The sequence below is a fragment of the Rissa tridactyla genome, chromosome 16, assembly GCF_028500815.1.
Source record: "Rissa tridactyla isolate bRisTri1 chromosome 16, bRisTri1.patW.cur.20221130, whole genome shotgun sequence".
NCBI lineage: Eukaryota > Metazoa > Chordata > Aves > Charadriiformes > Laridae > Rissa > Rissa tridactyla.
In genome coordinates this window covers 9,041,080-9,061,794 of record NC_071481.1, presented here as the reverse complement: position 1 = coordinate 9,061,794, position 20,715 = coordinate 9,041,080, and positions in this window count along the sequence as shown.

Below are 20,715 nucleotides of genomic sequence, written 5' to 3'. Positions count from 1 at the left end.
GGACCAAAAATCAGCCCCAGAGACCCTCGCCGGACAAAACTTCGCTCATCAGTGCATCTCCATTAATAATTACCTTTGGGAAGCTGTCACTGAGCTGGTCTTTAATTCATTGAATATATGCCCTCTTAATGCAATATAATACACGTTTTTAATCAAAATGTCACTCCGTAAAAAATCAGATGCCCAGAAGAAATGCAATTTTATTTTATCAGCAGAGTTCCCCTATCAGCCAGACCTGTAATTGTGTCAAGAAAAGATGACAGGTGATTTTGAAAAGACTTACCTTCCACAAAACAGTGGAAGGTGTTTCTGGACAGTAATTGTATTTCTGCCCTATTGCCCTTTGTTAATACACAGCCAAAACGAGACCACTCCATCATTTCATACGGGATTGATCGATGGCTGTGTCCTGGTGCTCCTATGTCCTTTGTCCCTGACTGTCCCCTTAACCCCATTTAAATGCTGAATTACAGGGGGCTGGGTACGAGTTTCCAGCATCTCCTGGAAGCTGGTGTTGGTCCAGGTGGCACCTCCTCCAAGTCCCTGAGATTCCTGAGCAGTGCTTAAGCCCCACTCGCTTGGCTTTCAGTGTTGCTGCGTTCAAGCTAAGCCACCTTCTCCCATCCTCTGAGCATCTCTCTCCTCCTGATCTGCAGCTGGGACATCCTCAGCTCCAGGGGGTGGCAGGCTGTGGGGAGCCGTGGGTGAGCATTGCACGGTGCCACCCCGGAGCCTTCTGCAGACCGTTATCTGCCAGCACAAAAATACCTCCACCCTGACCCTCTCCTCCTTCCCCTTCCCATCAGTGGGGAGCCACGGTGCGGGCCGTGCCCGGCGTGGCGCAGGCAGCGAGGTGACACACGGCGAGGTGACACAAGGCGAGGTGACACACCGCGAGGTGGCAGTGCTGTCTCAGCCATGCTCGGTGTCACCCGCCCACCAGGGCTCCCCTTCCTCCCCCAAAACCAGGGGCAGAGGCGACCCCCCTGAGTATCCCCGCGTCCCCGGAGGGCACACCGCAGGATGCGCAGCCGGAGGGCAAGCACACGGGCACCTCTGCCCCGGCACCGAGCGGTCGGGAGCCGGAATAACCCAGCTGCCTCCCGCAAACACAGCCCCAGAGAGGTCGCAAGCACCATTCCCCGGAGCTGGGAGCAGTCTGGCAGCCCCGGAGACTAGGGCAGAAGTGGTGTTTCCTCAGCGAGGACCAAGCCACGGTGGAAGGCACAAGGGGTGGCGAAGCCCTGGCAGGTTATCCCTGCTGATACAGATCCAGCAGTGTCCCACCAGCACCACCGCCGGCAGGCTCCAGCATGGAGAATCGGAAAGGGCAACGGAAGAGACCTCCAGATGACACGAAACGGGGCCAAGCCCAAGGCAGAGGGGAAGGTGGGTGACGCTGGAGTAGCCAGAGGTTGTAGGTGGGCTGCAGAGCCCCAGGCAGTACCAAAACCAGCCCCAAAGAGGACAGCCCTGGGCCTGGGGAGACCCGACCACTCTGGGGAGCACCTGGGGAGAGACCCACTGTGGGGAGCCCACCACTGCCTCCTGGCTCTGCTGCAGACCCAAGACCAGCCTTGCTCCAGACGCATTTTACCCTGAGCAACCCTCCTCCTTTCAGGATGGGCCATGGGGCACCTCCTTCACCTCCTTGCTGCCCTCTCACCTGTTGGCGCCAGGCAAGATAGGGCAGTGCCATCCCAGCCTTGCACCCCTTCACGGAAGAAAAGTGAGCCCTGCAAAGCCTCCTCTCTGTGCCCACAGCGCCTGCAGGCACGCACGAGCTGCCTGACAGCAGACAACAGGGAGAGATGCTCCTCCGCTGCCTTCCCTGCTGGGCATCCCCTGGGGTGCTGAGCGGTGACAGGCAGGAGCTGCCAGAGGAGGATAAATCGGGTAGCTAGCACCTTGCTGTCACTGTACAGGAGACAGCGACAAAGGCAGGTGGTGGGAGATCAGCAGCACTGGCAGGTGCTGCACGCATCTCTGCTGACAGTCACCAGCATCCCGGTCTGCCACCCGCACCCACCAGGAGCTCGGGACAGCTCAGGGCACCCGTGGTTTCTGCAGTCCCCGGTGGATTAATGATGCCCAAATAACTAAGCCTGTTTCACTAGCAACCTGTGATTTCACCCCTGTTGAGCTGACCTGGCCCAAAACGCTCAGCCGGTGCTGCTGACCGCCGTGTAAACTTCCTGCGCGATGCAACGGTGTTTGCGTGAATTCTGAAGTCTCCCGTGTTTCGATCAATGAAACAAAAAGCTGGGATGGTTCAGGTGCCCTGGGGGGGATTTCCTGAGACGTCAGCTGAAAATCAGGCCGCAAGGTCACTTGCCGCGCAACGTCTAAAATGTTTTAATTGCTGTCCCAGGGGATGTGTTATTCCTGTGACAGTTGGTTACACAGAGCAGGTGCAAGGAGCAAAGACAGGTATGGGTTTTAAAAGCCAGGATTTCACACTCTCTGTCTGCTGGCATTGATGCATGTCCCTGTTGGCTCACGGGATGAGAGGAGATAGATGAGCGCTGAACAGCCCTGGGCAATCCTGGGAAAGCTTGTCCCATCCCTCCTACTCTTGTTCTCTGTCAAGGATGTCAGGGCTTGTCGTTATTCGACACCTATTGGTTAATTTGGCTGATTGTTTGCCATTCTTTAATGTATCCGTTATTTATTTATTCGCTTGTGTAATGAGCAGTTCCGGATTGATCACTTCGGCATGTAAATGAGCTGCTCTAGTGCTTGTCACTGAAATTTGTAGATTGGGACAGTTTGCAATCAAACACAGCCGGAATCTAAATTACAACATTTCAGGCAATAATAGCAGGGAGAAGACAGGAAGGATGTGCCATAAATAAGATCGGATCAGAGCAGGGTGCCCAGAGCTGTGCTGACAACGCGCCAGGAGCCCCGAGGCATGCAACAGGAGCCCCTGCTTTGCAGTGCGGAGGTTTTGCCCGGCAGGGCTGGCGTTGCTCTGTGGCTGGGTCCCCGGGCAAAAAGGGCAAACAGAAAAAGGAAAAGGTTTTGGGGGAATGGTAGGACCTGGCCTGTAGCCAAGGGCTCCTTGCACCCGTCTCTGAAGAGGGCTAGTTAGCCTAGCATGGTGAAAAGTGTGCAGACATGGGATTATGGGCTTCAAGGAGCATCTGACCTGTTGTATGTGATACTGATTTGCTTGCCACTGTGGCGCGTATTTGGCTTCTTCCCATCACTCAGGGCTCCATCAAAAGACAAGGGATGTATCCAGGACGCAGTTCTGTCCATCTCAAGGTCAGTAAGAGAGATCAGTCAAGACAAGTAAAAGAGATCAAAATGCCCTACGTCTTCCTGCAGGCTACAGGCACTGTGGCTGGGCTGAGCAGCAGGGAGCCAACCAGGACCTCTGCAAAGCTAGAGGAGAAGTGCCTGTGCCCCTCCCTGGCAGAGCATCCCTGGACTGAAGTCCAGCCAGGAGAAAAGTAACGTTCAGCAGGCACAGTGCTATGAGTCCCAGCAGGGCTGGTGAAAGGACCTCTGGGATCTCCCGTCCAGCTGCTTCCTCATGGCAGGACTATTCCCAAAACTAGATCAAGGTAGTTGTGGCTTTGCCTACCTGAGTCTTGAAACCCCCCCAAGGACAGAGACCTCCCACCATTTTGGGGACCCGTGTCAGGACTGCACCACAGTCAGGTGAAGAAGTGTTTCCTAATGTCCATCCTGAATCTTTAAGGTCCAATGTATGACCACTGCCCCTTGTTACATCACTAGGCACTAGTGAGATGTGTTTGGCTCTGTCTTCCTTGCAGTTGCTCCCAAGTAGCTGCAGCTGTGATTGATCAGATCCCTCCTCACCATCCTCTTCACCTGGCTAACCACAGCCCAGCAGGGTGGCCTCCCCGCTGCTCATTGTAAGGATGAATAATTTTCCTTGACCTTGGCCACAATAGCCCTACTGTAGCCCAAAGTGCAGTTTATCTTATCTGTGGTTTGCTCACGTTCAGCCTGGTGTTCACCACTCCCCACCCCAACCCTTTCCCTACTCCAGCAGTGAGTCCCCAGCCTGTTCACCCCATGTGCAGAAGGTGATGCTTCTTGTAGGCCGAGAGGAGAGAGTCCACAGTATCACCCAAACATCCTCAAGGGTTTAAAAAATGGCTTGCAAGGCAACTGAAAATAGAAAAGTCCTGGTCCTTCATATTCACCTTTTGACTTTATGCTATGGGCTCAGGAGATAATGCTCTGAGAGACACCCTGGACAGCATGAGATTCCCTTCCAAATACAAAGTGATGGCCATACTCGGGGGGAAGCACAAGGTCCTCATCTCTGGACTTCGTGTTTCAACTCCTCAGTCCTGGGTTTGTGAGGTTTGCACTCTTTGGGGCCATGAGGCCATGGCAAGACCATCACAAATCCCTCCACCAGATAGGGGTGGGCTCATCTGAGTGGAGCAAAGACCTCCGTACACCCATTTGAGGCAATGTTAGGCTTTCCACTGGGCTGAGATCACCAGCACGGACCCTTCCTGCACCCCACCGTTCCCTGCGCGTGGCCAGATCCTGACGGCTGCCAGACCAGTGCCCTTCCCAGGCTGCTCTCCATCCCATGGTCTGGTTGCCCTGACATAACACCTCGAAAATGGAGTGGAACTTTTCTGTAGGTGAATGTTAGTGTTAACTGGGTCAATGGCAGCTGGAGGTCTGTGCCGGCTGGAGACTATTACAACTTATTTCTATTACAACTTGCTTTCCACAGTGGCTTCTCCAGGAACTTGGCTTCCCTCTAACTGACCTTGGCTGCTGGATCGATCCGAAGTTGCAAACTCTCTTCTCACGTCCGCTCAATTTGGAGGGCGTCTGATTGCTGCTTCAGAGGCTTTGATTGCCTTTACTTCTGGCCGGTGGGATGCCGGCGGGTGCCTTGCAGGCACCATTAGGCAACCTCCGGCTTAGCAGATTTGTCAAGGAATATCCCAGCCTAGATGCAGCCATGCTGTGAAGAGCCAGGCCTGGTGTTTTCAAGGCAGGGATGTATTCAGCCTGTGGCAGGCTGGAGTTCACAATGCCTCCTGGCCTGGCCAGTGCTTCAGCTCATCAGCAGCAGAAGGAAGGCTTTGATTTTGGTAGCTCTCTGGGCTTTGGTTCCCCCACAGGCAGAGGGCAACAGCACCGGTATCTTCAGCACAGTGTGGTCCATGTGCAGCATCTTCTCAGGTGCTTCATTAGCTCAACAGCTCGTTACCCTCTGTGGGCAGATCACAACCTCTCTGCTTCTGCTGTGCTTCCTCTGAGTTTACCCTCCTCTTCTCAACCACTTCTATTGCTTTCCAATGAGGAGACAGCCCCTTCCTAGCTCGGGTGGATGAGTTTCTGCTTCCAGTGGTGTTAACAGCTTGGGATACCCTCCCACAGGTGCTGCCTGAAGTCCCCTCCCTCCTCTCCACAGGTGGAGGTCAAACCCATGTCCTTGCTGCCAACTCAAAAGCAAATCGATCAACATCTAGGAGGCAATTGCAGTCTTTGGCGAGTCGCTGCGTGGGAGGCAATCGCATGGCAGCCCCAGCACCAACTCCCTAGCCTGGAATTTATTCTTCACTCAGACTCTTAATTTTAGAGCTGCACTGAGGGATGGGAAGGCTCCTAGATTCTAATTAATTACTGGATTCCCTGTAATTGATGCAATTTACTGCCAGTGTATCTATTTTGCACTTGTGGAGAAGGTCATTCTGTAACGCTATTTTCTCAAACACCCTAGTGAGTGGCCATAAGCCATGCCCTGAAACTCATCTCCAAACTCCAGACCCAGGGGGGAAGTTTGCACCGGGTGGCAGGAGAGGACTGTGCTCCTGTGCCCTGTGCCCATCAGCAGAGGTGTTCACCCAGGAGGTCCCTGGAGAACCACACATGGCACCAGAGGAGTACAGCGTGGTGGAGGGTGGCTGCCTGTGGACAGCGGGTTCTGGTCCTCTGGGTGTGGGTCTGGTGAACACAGATGTCCTAGCATGAGGACGAGCACAAGCTGACACGCACAGCACCCTACAGCTGGGCTTCGCACAGCATTTCCCGTTACAAACGGGGCTTTTTTATTTCTAGTTCGGATTCGTCCTCTAATGGGGCGTATTTGTTTACATTAGCCTTCATGAGGAGGTTTCAGGAGCCTTGGGATGGGCAGATCAGGCAGTGGGATTTCTAGGGAGGTCTAATCCTTCCAGTAATCCCCGAGCTTTGCAAATTAATTTATTTGGGGAAGTCAAATGGAGCCTCTCATTTGCCTCAACGATACAAGAAGATTAGCAGGTTTTGTCTCCTGTTCTCAGTCCTGAGCTGGATGGACCTCCCTAATCCCCTAAAAGCCCGTATTGGTGGGACGGTGTGCCTGTGTCTCTTCTCAAGTGTCACCTATCCTGCTCTGGTGTAGCATCCCCCAGGCAGGGCCATATCCTTCCACTCGTAGCCATACTGATGGGCCTCGCTGGTGCTTAAGAGGGGATTTTACTGAGCCCTTCAAATTGTCTCACTCACTAATTAATGACCGGGTTTCAGTTTCGGAACATGCACTTAGATAAACTGCAAAAGCACATTTCATTAATCTCAATTAATGATTTAAATGCTCAGAAGCCTCTGCTAAGGCCCTGTGATTGATGGCAGCCAGCTGGCTGTATCACCGTGCGTTGGTCCCTCAGCGTCCTCGACCGTACAGTGGGGACACGGGCACTGACCCTCCTCGCTTCCCCCTTGCCTGCTGCCTTCAGATCCAGGCTGGTCACCTTTCCGGAAGGTTTTACGTAGGTGCTTGATCAGAAAGTGAATGAGTGACAATTCATACCTTGTGTTAGACAGGACACCTTCCCTGAATTTAAACTCTGTGTGTCTCTGTGCGTGCAGCCGCAGCAGCAGTGCATGCCAATAGGAGAGCTGGTGGAAAACAGGCTTTGCAGACCACCGAATGGAAGAGCTGGGCAAACCAGGCAAGAAATTGCACTTCAGTCCCCTGCAAAGCACCGTCCACACCTGTGCAGGGCTTGGACAGCCCATGGGGCACAAAGCATGCACCAAGGGCATTTCCCAGTGCTGAGATGCTGAGGAAAGACCTTCCATCAGATGCACAAACGCAGCTGTGAAATTGCTCGTAAGCATGAAGTTAAAGGGGGGAAGGACCCCCCCTGCACTGCCAAAATCCTGCTGCTGAGCCTGAACTTGGAGAGCTGCGTCCTGCCTGCACTCTTCGTGCTGGAAGGGCTCTGACCAAAGTTGTTCCTCCCACAGTCCTGACTCCTGGAGCGGTTAAGATAGAGGTATACATACATACCTGCACACATACAATTAAAGATGAGAGTGTTAAAAGCTCATCTGCACACCCACAAAGGAGCACAGAGAGACAATGGCAGGAGAAGGAGCCCAAATGATACCCTGGGGCTACTCCCAGGCTCATCACAGGAGAACCATCAGCCCATCAGAGGCCAACCTCCACAAGCCCAGAGGAGCACAGGGACACAGGGACACAGTGCCAGGTGGGAACCCAGATCACAGATTCCCAAGGAACAGACACCCTGTCCAGGGCCCCTTCCAGAGCTGTCTCAGCAGAGCCATCAGCTCCACTGTTGAGGTGTGAAACCCACCACTATGAGTCACTGGGAGCTCCCCAGGTCACCTTTTGGACCAAGGGAGTTGCTGCCTGAGGATGTGAGATCCACCATGGAATGCAGGGGAGAGCATTTTTGGATTTATTAGGGCAAACTGGACGGATCCACATTGTACATATATGTGTGTATGTACATGGAGAAAATATATATATTCTCACCACTGGACCTCCATCCTGCTCAGCCAGAGAGGGGAGCAGGATGAGGCCACTGGTGCTGTCAATGTTCATGTGGGTGCTTTCATGTTCATTCTGTCTGTGACCTGTGTGGCCAGCGTGACCAGTGTGAAGTACATGTGTACATATACGGGGAACACACATCTTCAGCCTCACTGCTTGGTTGGACCCAAGGACATGGAGCTGCAGCAGCTTCACGTCTCAGCTGTTGGATCCAGCATGTTTCCCACTAGCAATAAATACTGAAACCAACAATTTCACAATGAAGAGATTGGGAATCAGCATAGGGACCACCTGCACTTGTGTCCGCTGTGGTTAGAGGGATCCCGCTGCAGACTCTGAGAGCTGCATCTGCTGGATATACAAACAAGGAAAGAAAAATCCCCCTTTTGGAGAGAAGACCAAGAGACTCAGCCCATGATGTTGTTCTTCCAGGAGATGAGCATCCTCCTGCTCCTCTGGGATCTTGCTAGCTCAGCGTGTGACAAGCAAAGCCTTTCTTTCAGCATCCCAGTTACTTTGTGGTTTGGATTTGGAGGTGAGAGAGTTTTGTCTGCAGCCCTGCAGTGATATCTGCTTGACTTCTCATTGAGACCTGGCTCCTCAACAGCAAAATTGCTGTTCCGTCTCTGGCCAATGCCCTTCTCTCACAGCAGAATCAGGAAGGGATACTCCCTTTCTTTCAGGTCTTCTGATAAAGATGTATTTTTTAAAGCCCTGCTTCTTCGGGTCATGATATTAAGCATAAAACTCAGTTTCCACCTAAAACCTAAAACCATTTTTGCCCATCTGGTGATGGAAGAGCCCCGAAACATTATCAAAATGCTGCTGTTAGTTTGGATATCAAAAGGTGGAGTTGAGAATACAAAATCAATAATGTTTTTTAAGCCAGGCCTGATTTGGAGATCTGGAATAAGTTTGGGGCAGAGCAGGGGGTCCACCAGCACCCCCAGGGTGACACTGAGGAGCATTTCTAAATTTCTGGGAGATGTAGAGACATAGGCTATAGATGTCACTTGGGGTGGTGGCATTTCCCCTGTGCCTCTGAGGTCCAGACGTGTGCTGAGCAGCAGCTGTGACATTCTGTATGTCCTGCGTGCTTGAGGCTGCGCCCGGGGTTGGGGAGCCTTCCCTCATAGGATCACAGAGTCGTTATGGTTGGAAGGGACCTTCAGGATCATCGAGTCGAACCATTAACCTAACACTGCCCAAACCACCACTAAACCATGTCCCTCAGCACCACGTCTACCCATCTTTTAAATACCTCCGGGGATGGGGACTCCACCACTTCCCTGGGCAGCCTGTTCTACGCCTCAGGGTCCCAGGGCTGCAGAGCTGACAGCCTGGTGCTTGGGATGTGTTGCATCTCCTCATCCTTTATTAAATATCGCATTTTGCTTCAGATGCTGCTTAACTCCTACTCAAACCTGTTTGCCAATGGTCCTCTCCAAGCCCCCAAAGCTGTGCTGCTGAGGCCTCCTGTGTTTCTGGCATCTCCAAGGCAGCATTTCTCCTGTGCCTTTCTGCTTCAGAGTGCTCACAGCAGAGCCAATCCTGCAGCTTTCTCACCCAACTCGGCAGGCTCTTCGCAGAGGAGGAACAGACAGGGCGTCCACCCCGAGGGAAAGCTGGCAGGATGGCAAGCTGGAGAGAAGCACACTGGGGCATCCATCGTCACCAGACATCTCCCTCTTCATGAGTGCTAGCGTTAAATCTGCACCAGTGCACTTCACCGTGCCATCTGGCGGCTCAGCCCTGCTCTCCAGGCAACCCCAGAGCCCTGCGGGGACGCCGTGGTCTGCAACTGGTGCTCGATGGTCCTTCACGAGGTGACCCTTGGGAATGCAAACTCTCACTCCAGCGACCTAAGGAGGAGCTGCTGCTGTCTGGTGGTGCTTAGAGGGGGTGTTATTTAGATCAGACTGAAGACAGGTAAATAATCTGCATGCAAAGTGCTTTCCTCATGCACAGCTGGTTCACATGACAGATACAGGAATCAGGGAGCCGGGGAAGGTTTATTATACCTGGGATTAAGAAGTGTCTGACAACTGCTTACTGTAAGCCGGCCAGAAGTATGGGATGTGCTGCATTTTGATGAGACCCCTGCATGAGTGAGCAGCAGCAGCAGCCGGGGAAAGGCACCGCTGGGACTTGCTTTCCTTGCGGATTCCAGGGCTTGACAGCAGCAACGGGCCAGCCTGCAGCCGGGGCGGATCGGCTGGGGGAGAGCGCGGGAGGAAGAGGCCGCTGGAAGACGGGGATGGTGCCTGCAGACACCTCCCAGCCGGGATGGGCTGTGCTGGGGATGTCGTAGCGGTCTACCCTGTCTGTGTCCGCCGGGGGACCTGGCTGCAGACCCTTCTCTGTCTCTCCCGCACCTCAGTGAGCTGCTGCCCGCGCTCCTCCCTGCCTCCTTTCTTGGTGCAGTAACCCTCCTGCCGCAGAGGCAGATGCATCCTCTGTGATGACAACAGAGGAGAGGGAGCAGAGCCAGCCCCAGCTGGGCGGAGGAGCTGGAAATAGCCTTTTGTGAACCGTTTTTAGCAGTTCATTTGGAGTTGTGTTTTGCCAGCAAAACTTCCGCACGCTGCCCATCTCTCTTATCGGAAGGCTGTTATTATTGCAAAATGAAGCAGCAGGTATGCAGTTCCTCGGCAGCACAAGGCCGGTCATGCAGCAGGAGGGACGCAGGCGAGCACAGAGAGCGGCTTCAAAGTGCCATTATTAATTCACGCTCACATTCTTTGTGATAACACCTTGAATTGTGTCAAATTCGGCTGGTGTTAACCACTCGGTGCAAGCAAGGGTCTTTCCAGGGTAAGGGGATTGTGCAAAGGAGCGCGCTGGCATTGCAAATGCCACTCCAGGCCTGCTCAGCGAAGCAAGAGCGGAGCAGTACTGGTTTGACTGGGTCCCCGGTGCTGGTGCTGGCTTTGCTTGTCCCACAGTTTCCAGTTAGTGGGCACAGAGGTGTAGTCGTGGTCCTGTGGACAGGGATGGCGCGTGGACATGGATCTTCGCTGAAGGTCTCAGATCATCTCTTCCAGACTTTGGGCCTCCCCCAGCTCTTGGTTCAGGGATGGCACTACAGGCATAGTTTTCTTTTTGGCAAGGAAGGGGTTATTTAACCCACCAGCGCACTCAGCCCAGCCCATCTTCCTGTGGGGGCTGCGTGGAGATCTGCACTCCCCAGCTAGGACCTGGGAGCTGCTCAGGCCAGTGGGTTGTGGGGAAAGACCGACGATCCTGGTCCTGTGCTGACCCCAAACCCTTCTGCCTTGACTAAGGGGATTAAAAGACACTGGCAAATTGAAAAGCAGGGAAAGTGGCAAAGCAGTCTTGTTTTTCAAGCTTTTAATAGGCTTTTAAGCTTAACTCCCCGCTCTGGGTCTGATGGGAGGACGGGTCCTGAGAGCCAGGAGAATGAGCACGGACTGCAGTGGGCAGAGCTGCCTGCAGAGCACACGCACGTGCATCGCGCGCAGGCACGCAGGGTGCAGCAGGCTCTGCCACACACGGCACGCACGCAGGGTGCAGCATAGGAGGAAGTTTCTCCTTCCACATGAGGAGGAACTTCTTTCCTTGGAGGGTGGCAGAGCCCTGGCCCAGGTTGCCCAGAGAAGCTGTGGCTGCCCCATCCCTGGAGATGTTCAAGGCCAGGCTGGACGGGGCTTGGAGCAACCTGATCTAGTGGGACGTGTCCCTGCCCAGGGCAGGGGGGTTGGAACTAGATGGTCTTTAAGGTCACTTCTAACCCTAACAATTCTATGATTCTAACTAGAATGTGCCCGGGGGAACAAAACATGCCATGCAAACATGGATATACCTATTTTTAGATAAATTTGCTCATACAAACCACTGAGTGCTAGTCACCAGCTGCCACAGGTGGATGTGCTCTCCTTCTCCTGATCCCACCACTCCACACGCTACCACCGTAACGGCTCAGCGTCCTGCTCCAGGTCAAAGCACAGGGTGGACAGGATGGGTGAGGGGAGGCCAAAGTGGCAGGAGCGGGGACAGGGAATGAGGGCAGGGGACAGCATCACTTGATCCCCATGGCCAGATGGATCACAGAATCACAGAATCACAGAATGGTAGGGTTGGAAGGGACCTCTGGAGATCATCTAGTCCCACCCCCTGCCAGAGCAGGGTCACCCACAGCAGGTGGCACAGGAACGCCTCCAGGCGGGGTTGGAATGTCTCCAGAGACGGAGACTCCCCCACCTCTCTGGGCAGCCTGTGCCAGGGCTCTGCCACCCTCACAGCAAAGAAGTTCCTCCTCGTGTTGAGATGGAACTTCCCATGGTCAAGTTTGTGCCCGTTACCCCTTGTCCTGTCGCTGGGCACCACTGAGAAGAGCCTGGCCCCATCCTCCTGACACCCCCCCTTTCAGTATTTATCAGCGTTGATAAGGTCCCCCCACAGCCGTCTTTTTTCCAGACTGAAGAGACCCAAATCCCTCAGCCTTTCTTCATCAGAGAGGGGTTCCAGTCCCCTCAGCTCCTTGGTAGCCCTAGCAGGGCTGGCCCTAGCAGGGATGGAGGGAAGCTCCTTCCTAATCCTTTGTCTTCCCCGTGCACGTGGAGGCCGTGTGCTCTGTGGGGTGGAAGGCAAACCATCTATGTGGCCCCCTGAGCATGGAGCCATCACTGAGCATCAGAATGGTCACTTCAAGGGCGATATGGGCGATGACGATCAGCGACCACAAAGCTCTGGCTTGGCTTGAGCGTTAGCTTGAGGCACCTGGAGCTGCAAGTACCTGTTTGTATAAAGAAGCTTCGCTGTGGTGGAGTCCTTCCTCTGGCACCAAGGAGGTTCTGCATCCCTTTCCTCACACAGCGACACTATCCACGTGTCGGTCACTCCTCTCTCAGACCTCGGTTTCTCTCTGCATGAACTCTGTAGAGGTCCATGTCTTGCCGTACAGTGAGGTGGCAGAGCTCCGCTGCTGCACAAGTGCTGGTTTTCATGGTGAGCTAATTCCAGACTCACTAATTTAATGATGATTAATGACAGGTACACCACCCTTCCCTTCCTTCTTTCATTGATTGAGAAAAAAACCCCGGAGCGGAGCCAGAGATTAATTAATTCTCTCAAGTGGAGGGGAAAGTAATCAGACTGAAATCAGATCGAATTCAGGACTCCAGGGCGAGCAGGAGGATGTGCTGAGTGACGTGTAAATGAGAGATGCCCCAGCCCATGTCGGGTCGGGAGGGAAACAGCTGCGGAGCAGATTCCTCAAGAAGGGATGGCAAAAGCGTTTGCAGATGTAGCAGGCGGAGCAGCACGGGACACGGCACCCAGGCTGGACCTGCCTGGGGCACACGGACAGTCTCCCGCACCAAACCGGAGTGGGGATGTCAGTAATTCGGTGCAAAGCCTGGCGTTCGCTTAACTAGGGTGCTCAGGGCTTACCCTCTGTCCTGTCCCCACTGCGACTCCAAAGCCACGTTTCTCTTTGCTACAGACCGCATTGCAGCATCACCGGAACCGGTCACGAGCTGCCACAGAAAGTTGCATCCTGCAAATCTCTGTGACTGTAGGTTGTTTTTTTTCTGGTTTTCCTGTTTGCTTCACCTGGGAATACCAACGTAGGGCTGATCAAGGCTGTGGGGGTTAAGCTGCCAGGTATCTCACTGTATTAAAACCACACGTCCTCCAAAAACATCTATTTCACCTTGAGAAAAATATCTCCTCCCCTTTTTTCCTGCAAATCTAGCAGGGCAGAATTGAGTCTTACAGCTCGCTGGGGCTCGGGGCTGCAGCAATCTCCCAAGTATTTAAGCATGACTAATTGGCTTGTGCCTACCATACCAGGGATTTAAAACCTGTATCCTATTCAGGTGCTGGTCAGGCCCACAACTGCTCAATTTCTAATAGCATGCACACTCAGCCATCAGCAAGCGCCTTCCCCTTTGCAGTCCTGCGCAGTGTCGCCTCATATGAAGAATGGGATCATGAGGTCACCTAAACCTGTGACCTCAGCGAAGCAGTCAGTGATACCGTGTCAAAATCTTCTGACATGATGCTTCAAAAGAGCGTCTTAAAGAAACTGAGCTGTCTTAAATAAATTCAAATAAACAGTAGTTTTTCATCATGAAGAGAGGTTAACAACTGGGCCCATTCTGGGACGTGAGCAATCAACATGTTCATAAACGACTGGAGAAAGTTTTCTGGTGACACAGATCTCCAGTTTGGTCAAGGAAGGCTGTGTGGGTCAGATCAGGTCAGCACCACAGGCTTCAGTGATGAAGGCTATCCTCAGATGGGCTACAATTAAAAAAAGCACAGCCAGCACGTCAAGGAAAGTCATCATTCCCTCTACTCAGCACACAAGGAGCCACAATGTGCCACTGTGCCCAGTTTTGGCCACCCTACCGTATGAGATGCTAAGTCCAATGGAGGCCACCAAGATGGTCAGGAGATGGAGCACAGGACATACAGAAAGAGACCAAAGGAAACTACACCTGTTCAGCCTCAAAGAGGGAGAGATGAGTGAGACCTAACTAACTTAAGTGGTGGTTTTAAAAGAGGCAGAGCCAGAGGTGTAGAGTGAAAGAGCAGGAGGACGCAAGGACAGCATCCAGCTCAACGGGACATAATAAAAAGTTCTTCCCTATGAGAGCGGTGCAGCCTCAGGACCGGTGCTCAGGGAGCTTCTGGGATCTCTGTTCTGGGATCTCTGTTCTGGGAGGTTTTCAAAACTCAACCAGACAAGACCCTCAGAAACGTGATCTGGCTTTGACACTCTCTGTCCAGGAGGCAATAACACTGGCTGTACAGCCCAAATCACTCCTGGAGTTAGTCGTTAGCAGGATACAGGTGACATGTAAATGAGAGGTATAGGTGACATCTCCTGGACGACTCCAGCTCTGTCGGGGAGAGCAAAATCAAACACAGTCTTGCGAACTGCTGGAAAGAGAGGCAAGAGCAAACCAGCAACATAATTACTGCTCCTGCATGATCAGGGGAGACTCATTTACACACTGAGTGCCTTAAATGCCCTGGAGACAAAGGTGTGGGAGTTCACTGGGGTCTGCGGGGAGACCTCGAGGGCAGGACAGGGAGGGGACAGAAGGCAGATGGGAGCACTTTCAGTAGGCAGGAGACAGGCATGAAGACGAGGAGAGAGGCGCAGCATTTTGTAGGCTGGTGTGGCTGAAAACGGGTCCAGGTCAGACCCCTTATGTCACATCATTTGGTCTGCCACCATCAGAGAATTGAGCGGTATTTAACAAATCGTTTTCTGCTGTGTTTTATGGAAAGAGCAGAAAGATGTATCTGAGCCAGATGCTGCTCTCCGGTCCCCAGACTGGCGCCGGAGGATGCTCCCTGCTGTGTGCCACAGGGGCGAATGGTGATGGAGGGTTGCCACAGCGTCCCTGACCTGCTCGCTGCTGCTGACACAGGAGCAGGAACCAGCTTTGAATTATGGTGCTCTCTAAGAAGGCTCAGCAAGGTTGTGCTGTCTGCTAGGTGACTTCAGCTGTAGTGGGTCTCTCGAGGGGACGCGGAGTGGCATTTCCCGAGCTGGACTTGGGCCAGGGCATGCGGAGGAGGGAGCAGAGGGGAGGGTGGGACACTGGGCAGGTGGAGGGAAGGAAGGGAGGACCATCCCTGGTCATTGCCTGATGTCAAAGCCTCCTGCCAAGGGAATGAGCTGACTTGGAGCCATGGTGCCAGGGGGCAGAAGTAACAGCCCTCCTGGCTGCCTCCTGCAGCCCTGCCCTGATGAGAGGCAATGCATATCTTGGCAAGTCTAGCAGGGAAAATGTGTCCCTGAAGCTGCTTGAAACCCACCTCCGAGGGCGAGTCTAAACCCAGAGGTGACCAGTGATGCGCTCTGAGCTGGGCTGGTTCCTCCCCAGCTATCCTGCGCTGCTTCCTCTGCCCACAGCATCCGTCTTAGCACACTGTGCGGTGCCTGCGCCATGGGCAGGCAGGGCTGCCTTCCACCCCAGGCTCGGGACAGGAATAGCAATGAGTTGTCCCCAGCACCCGCAGAGCATCTCCTGCCCGCAAGAGCTGCCAGCCCGGCAGGGTGCAGGCAGGGCTGAGCAGCAGCTTCCAGGCTCCCGTCGGGAATGATCGCTGCCCGTCCAAGCAGCCCAGATGCTCTCCTCCAAGGGCTCCGTTCCCTGGGGCTTGGCACGGGAGCCTTGGCCCTGCTCAGAAGGAGGATGGGTTTATCATTTATTATTGATTGTTGAGAGTGGGGAGTGCCCTGCATGGCACGGAGGATGCAGGGAGGCATGCTGCCTCTCCCAGTGCTTCTGCAGTAGTGCTGCTTTGTGATAAAAGTTTAATAAATTGAAAGGCACAGTTTCCATTCCATTGGTAATTAACTTCTGCTGCTGTGTTCCCTCCTAATTGTCTCTATTACTCCAGATAAAACTGAGATCAATAGAAACCAAAGTCTGGAGGCTGGAAGAGTCGCAATTAATTAATTATCTCTCTCTTGCATGCATCCTCCATCTGCTGGTAATCAAACAAGACTGGCTGGTCCTCACGCAGGTCCTGGGCCCTCCATGGCTGCTGGCGTCTCGTGGGGATTTTGCAGTGGGCTGAGAGTGCATTTTGGAGCGGGAAGGCAAGGGGACAGCCCTTACTGTGCCACTGCGTCCTTCCCAGGCTCTTTGCCTCTCCAGGCTGGATTCCACAATGGACCGCTTCTCCAAGCGTGGTGGCTGCATGTCCCTCCCTCAGGCTCTGCAGTGTGTGCTGGGACACAAGCACTACTGAACACCTGGAAGGCAACAGCGCGCACACATCTTCTGTCAAGGCCCATCACTGCCTCCGGGCTGTGACTGTGAACAAGGCTGAGAAGAGCCAGGAATTCTCTCTGCATGTAGCTTCTGAGAGCCTCCATCGGTCTTTAGCGTGCTCCATGACACATGGACTAAACCACCTTGCTGCCAGTCCCTGGGATGAGCTGATCTCTGGATCCACTTTAAAGTCTGGAGTATTTCTCCCACTCCTCCCTACCCTGCTGCATGCAGAAAGTGCTTCTCCTGGAGGCAGACAGCCCCAGGCCATTCGTGGCTGATCAGCTCCCCCAGCCAAAGCCCTGTCTACTCAGAAATGCCCTGCTGTGTGAGCGAGGACAGCAGCAAGTCAGATCTGCAACCTGCACAGCACTGACCTAGTGGCCAGACTTCTCCTGTGTCCTGGCTCGGCTGAGGATCTCGCAGGAGGCAGCCTTGGAGACAGCCTGCTCTTGAGAATGGACACTTGGTAAGGATCTGTACTAATTTATACCAGTGTTCAGAGAAAATAGTACCTTCCCCATGAAGAGGTGAACACAACAAACTTACAGAAGAGCCAAGACATGGACACCATCCGTCAACATGTGGCCAGGCACAAATAGATGGTGGGTCTTCATGACCCAGACCCCAGGCCATGAGTCCTGCCACCCCACTGCCACCCACTCTTTGAAAGCCGGAGTATTTCTTCCCCTCATGTACGAGTGGATGCTGCCACATTTGCAGACACCCAAGCGAACCTGAGCATCTTTCTGCATGCTTTGAATCGCCTGTGGTTCAGGAGGTACAGGCGAGCTGTCTGGGAGGGGTGATGCATGGTTCCTTACCCCGACATCCCATCTATATTCTCCTTGCAGAACTGCTCTCTGTGGTTTTGATAACATTTGCTAGGATGTGGGTGCTGCTAAATTGAGAATTTAAAAAGAAACTCTCTGGTGTGCTGTGCTGAATTTCAACACATCTCTCCCCTTGCACCAAGTGCCAAGGACCTTCCTCATCCGCCTCTCGGGACTTCTCCATCAGGGGCCTTTGCAGGGTGTGGCTGGCACAGAGCTGCTTTAGATCAGCTCCGCGATGCCCTGTGGGACTCTTCCCAGCACAGGAGCTCCACAGACATCGAGACCATACCCATGTGTGAGGAGAAAGGTTCAGGGGTCCCCTGTCTTACAGCGGTCTCCGTCGACACAGTTTGTCGTCTTGTCCTGTGCGTGGTGCAGACCCTTTTAGACAAAGAGAGTTTTTGTGTCACCCTAACCATATATTTTTCCCTCAGCAAGGCTTCCCCAGCAGTATCAAGGTGATCCTTTCTAGTCTTGTGCTTATTTTGGTGTCTAATGAAGACGTGGGATGCTGATAGGAGTTGGCTGGAGTTTCAGCAAATTGCTGCACTGTTCAAGCTTCTTCTATGTCAGCTCTCCTCTTCTTTAAGCCTTAAACACCTAAACACCTTCAACATCTTGGACTGCAGAAACGATCCCTAAGGACACTGGCTGCAGCTCCACCCTACACCACCTCTGGCTGTCACTTGCCGTATCTTGTTGTCCACCTGTTCATCCCTGATTGCTTCATCCAGGTGCCCTAACGTCATCCTTTGCCCTGTCAGAAGAAAAGAGTGTACCTGGATCAGGGGGTCAAGGAGAGACTGGACCACCCGAGTCAAGCCCAGATCCCCACAGTCATGGTAATCACAGATGTCGGCTCCAAAAGCACATTCCCTGCACGTTCCTGAGTCTTGTAAAATATTAAGGCAAAGACAGGGTATTTTTGCAAAGCTAGGCAAGTATGAAGGAAGAGAACTGACAGCAGGCAATCCCTCTGAGGAAAATTCCAGCTAATCCTGGGAGAAAGAGGGAAAATCACAGTGTTTCTGCCTCTCTGGCTGGGAGAGCTTACTTTCTGACCTCGGTTATGGTGACAGAGTTGTCAGGCCCGGCAGGTCTTATCCCGCACATCAGTCCATCCGTCCAGCTGCTTCAGTGCTCCTGCAGGGAAGAGAACCAAGACACTGAGTTATGGGGAAAAAATAAATATATATTATCAGGGACAAAAGTTGTTTCTGGCCCTGCAGGTGGTCAGCAGGACCTGACAAAGAGATGCTCACAGGCAGCGATGGACCCACCTTTCCAGCCTCTCTGGGGGACATTGTTTTTCTGGCTGCATGAGCACTCGGGATGCAGACCTGCCTTTCCAACACCGGGCTCGCTCCTGCCTTGACCCTTTGCTACGGTATTAATCCCAAACCTCTTCGTCCCCTTCTCCCTGCTTGGGAAACCCTTTCCCTTTGTGTGTTTATGAATCTCTTAATTTTCCGTGTCGACGTGGTCACAGGCAGTTTATGCAGATTTTATGCGCTAACAGAATTGTTACTGAAATCGGATAATCCCTTTCCATATTTAAAAGATCGCGATCTCCTTTCTCGACCCTGGTTGCGTCAGGCCAAGGTCTCTGTGCTCCTCCAACCCCCCAAATCCTCCCAGCGCTGCTGGCAACTGCCGTAGCTGTAGATTGTAATGTAAGTAAGATCTTAACACCGCCTTGTACGTCCCTGTCTCTGCTGCAAATGCTCTGTCTGGTGCATTGTGTGCCCGCATTAGCCACAGACTATTGGGAATCAAATTAGATTAGAGGAAAAAAGAGATATCAACTACCCTTGATCTCTGAGGTTTGAGACCAATTGTTTGTGACTAAGATCTTCACTAAGCCTGATTTGAGAGGCACATATAATTTGCCTGGAGTGAAACAAATTAATGGAAAAGCCTCTCAAATGAGGTAAATCCATTTTGGGGTCTTGGTCATGCTTGTTAGTCCATAACTGCCTCTGCTATCTTCCGATATGATAAGCCGTACTTTTAGGGCAGTACTATACTACTTTTTGCAAAAACCTAAAAATGTAAGCAGTGTTCAAAAACTTGTAAAACTTCTGCTTTGCCGTCAGCTGTATATTAAGCTGGAGAAATGCTCTTTTAAACACTGTAAAGAGGATTGCTAGGTTTTAAAAGGCTACAATGGTTAAACTGGAAAGTGAACCAGTTTCTTAGAAACAAAAAGAAAGTAGTGTCCAAATAAGTAAAACAGAAATGTGCCCAGACCCTGGGAAATTAAGCGCCAAACCATAATGGGTCATATTAAATATTTTTTTAAGAGCAACTTGCTAGTACCTTAAAAGCTGAGAATGCAATTTTTCCCACACTTTAGGAGGAGAGATCGTCAGGAGGCTGTCGTCTCTCAAAGACGACAATTTGTTACAGGAAGAGAGGAAGAGCACATAGCTCCATAGAAAAATAAAATGAAACCTTTGCAGTGGCATTTTGCACGTCTACGATCAAGGAGGTTCCCACATCATGAGAGCCTTTCCAGGGGATAAACCTGAGAAATTGCCCCAAAGAGAGGTGTCAGAGGAGGTGTTAGAGCGAAGCGAGTGCCTGAAGGGTTTCAAACCATGCAAATGACATGGCCAGGACCATGTGGGACTTGGACAAGACTTCCAGAAAAAATCAGATCAGCTACAAACTCCAGTGTGTAACCTCGAATCGGTGTGGAAGGTGACAGATGTGACACCAATCCATACAAAAATCTCTGTGGCCATCTGGACAACATATGGCCAGCAGGTCTGAATGCAACACCAAGCAATTGGGGCGAACTACAGTGAGGAACAAACTTAATAAACACCTGGATAAATATAATTCATTAAGAAAGTGCCCTGAGATTTTCTGTAAAGAGGAGTCAGGTCTCTCGGACTTTGTAGAGATCTTTGAAGAAGTCAAAAAGGACATGGAGAAGGATGATATGGTCAACACCATGTACTTGGATCTCAAAATGCTGTGCCTAAGGTGCCTCAGCAAAGGCTCTTATAGATGATATGGTGCCGTGGTTCAGTCCTGTGGACTAATAAACAACTTAAAGGAAAGAAAACAAAAGCTAGGAATTGATGTCCAGTTTTCATGATGGAAAAGCTCATCATCAGAGGCCCAGGAATTTAGACAGAGCCCTAGGCTTGTTAGCATGTTTGTAACACCCAGAAAGAGATGGTGAAAACCGAGGCAGCAATGCAAATCTATTCAAAATGTTCAGATATGAAAGTGACCGTGAAGAACTGCAAAAAGGGTCAAAATGGTGACTGGCTGGGAGATAAAATGGCACCGTGAATCCATGCCGAAAGAC